The following is a 2,359-nucleotide window of genomic DNA, read 5'->3' as shown; positions in this document are numbered from 1 at the left end:
TGTAGTGCTGATTAAAGAAACAATAAAGCTGTCCTTCTTTAGACTAGTTGAGTATCTGGAACAGACACCTCACAAGTCCTCAACTGGCAGCTTCATTTAACCACAAAACACCAGTCTCAACCTCAACAGTGAAGAGGCGACTCCGGGATGCTGGCCTTCTAGACAGAGTTTCTGTGTCCCAGTGTCTGTGTTCTTTTGCCCATCTTAGTCTTTTCTTTTTATTGGACAGTCTGAGATATGGCTTTTTCTTTGCCACTCTTACTATTTAATGAAGCTGCCAGTTGAGGTCTTGTGAGGTGTCTGTTTCTCAAACTAGACACTCTAATGTACTTGTCCACTTGCTCAGTTGTGCAACGGGGCCTCCCCCTCTTCTTTCTATTCTGGTTAGAGCCAGTTTGTGCCTTCATTTCTCAGAACAAGAATAGACTGATGAGTTTCAGCATCGATTACTGGCCATTTTGAGACAGTAATCGAACCGACAAATGCTGATGCTCCAGATACTCAACTAGTCTGAAGAAGGCCAGTGTTATTGCTTCTTTACATTTACATTTAAGTCATTTAGCAGACGCTCTTATCCAGAGCGACTTAATCACCACAACAGTTTTCAGTTGTGCTAACATAACTGCAAAAGGTTTTTTTGTAATGATCAATTAGCCTTTTAAAATGATAAACTTGGATTAGCTAACACAACGTGCCATTGGAACACAGGAGTGAGGGTTGCCGATAATGGGCCTCTGTACACCTATGTAGATATTCCATAAAAAATCTGCCGTTTCCAGCTACAAAAGTCATTTACATCATTAACAATGTCTACACTGTATTTCTGATCAATTATATGTTATATTAAAAACAAGGATATTTCTAAGTGACCCCAAACTTTTGAACGGTAGTGTATGTAAATTAGATATTTATTTTCAATCATTTGAAAACATTTCTGAAACCCTGTTTTCACTTTCTCATTATTGGATATTCTGTGTGCATGATTAAGATTTAAAAAAGACTTAATACATTTTGAATTCATGCCATAAATAGGGGTGGGCAATTCAAGTCCTCGAGGGCCTGATTGGTGTCACAGTTTGGCCCAACCCCAGTTTACACACCTGACTCCAATAATTACCTAATCATGATCTTCAGTTTAGAATGCAATTTGATTAATCAGCTGTGTTTGCTTGGGATGGAGAAAACGCGTGACACCAATCAGGCCCTCGAGGACTGGAGTTGCTCACCCTTGCAAGTAACACAACAAAATGTGGAATAAGTTAAAGGGTATGAATACTTTCTGAAGGCGCTGTATATACTGTATTCTAGTCATGGCTCATCCTATATAACTACTGCTGTACACAACTTTTCTATTCATATACTGTCCATACTGCCCATACACAACATAATTTAACTAACTGACATTGCTCGTTCTATATTTCTTAATTCCTTACCTTTTATTTTGGTAATTTGTGTGTATTGTTTTGTATTGTTAGGTATTACTGCACTGTTGGAGCTAGAAACATAAGTATTTTGCTGCACATGCGAGAACAACTGCAAAATATGTGTACGCGACACGACCATTGACATTTTATTTTATTTGACATGCAGTGCATCTGTAGTGTGGTCTGTGTGTAGCTGGTGTAGAAGAGTCAGGCACAGGACAGCAGATATGAGTAAATAAACGTACTTTACTCAACATATACAAATGTAATACGAAAAGAGAACCCACATTAATGGACCGTACTACATACAAACAATTACTCACAAACAGACATGGGGGAACAGAGGGTTAAATAATGAACAAGTAATTAGGGAATTGAAACCAGGTGTGTAAGACAAAGACAAAACAAATGGAAAATTAAAAGTGGATCGGCGATGGCTAGAAGGCCTGTGACTTCGAACGCCGCCCGAACAAGGAGAGGGACCGACTTCGGCGGAAGTCGTGAAAGCATCATTTTATGAGAATGCATAAGAACCACTATGATTGCATTTCACAGAAGGTTAAACTGAGGCATGTTATACTGTATATGCCATCCATCCTCTGAAGCAAAGCACAGGCCTTCAGTCTAGTGACATCTGAATGTCACCCGGGACAGATCACTCTAACAAACCATAATGTGATGAAAAAGGGGGGATGAAAGGGGAGATGAGATCATCAGCCTTATTTTTCTTTGCATGAGAGAGCGTGATGCGGTCAGGTCAGTGCCTAGCCAGCTCAATGTAAGCTGCAGCAGTAGCTTGGTCTGTCAGAGCCAGATGTAAACAGAGGAGAGATGCCAGGGAGAGTTAGCATTACCATTAGATCCCCAACAACTCCATAGTTCACACTACTGCTGCACGATCATCAACATCAGCCTCAGAGAGAGAGAGAGAGAGA

This window comes from Salvelinus fontinalis, chromosome 17 (genome assembly GCF_029448725.1).
Source record: "Salvelinus fontinalis isolate EN_2023a chromosome 17, ASM2944872v1, whole genome shotgun sequence".
NCBI lineage: Eukaryota > Metazoa > Chordata > Actinopteri > Salmoniformes > Salmonidae > Salvelinus > Salvelinus fontinalis.
The sequence above is the reverse complement of the archived record's forward strand: the minus strand, read 5'-3'. Positions refer to the sequence as shown.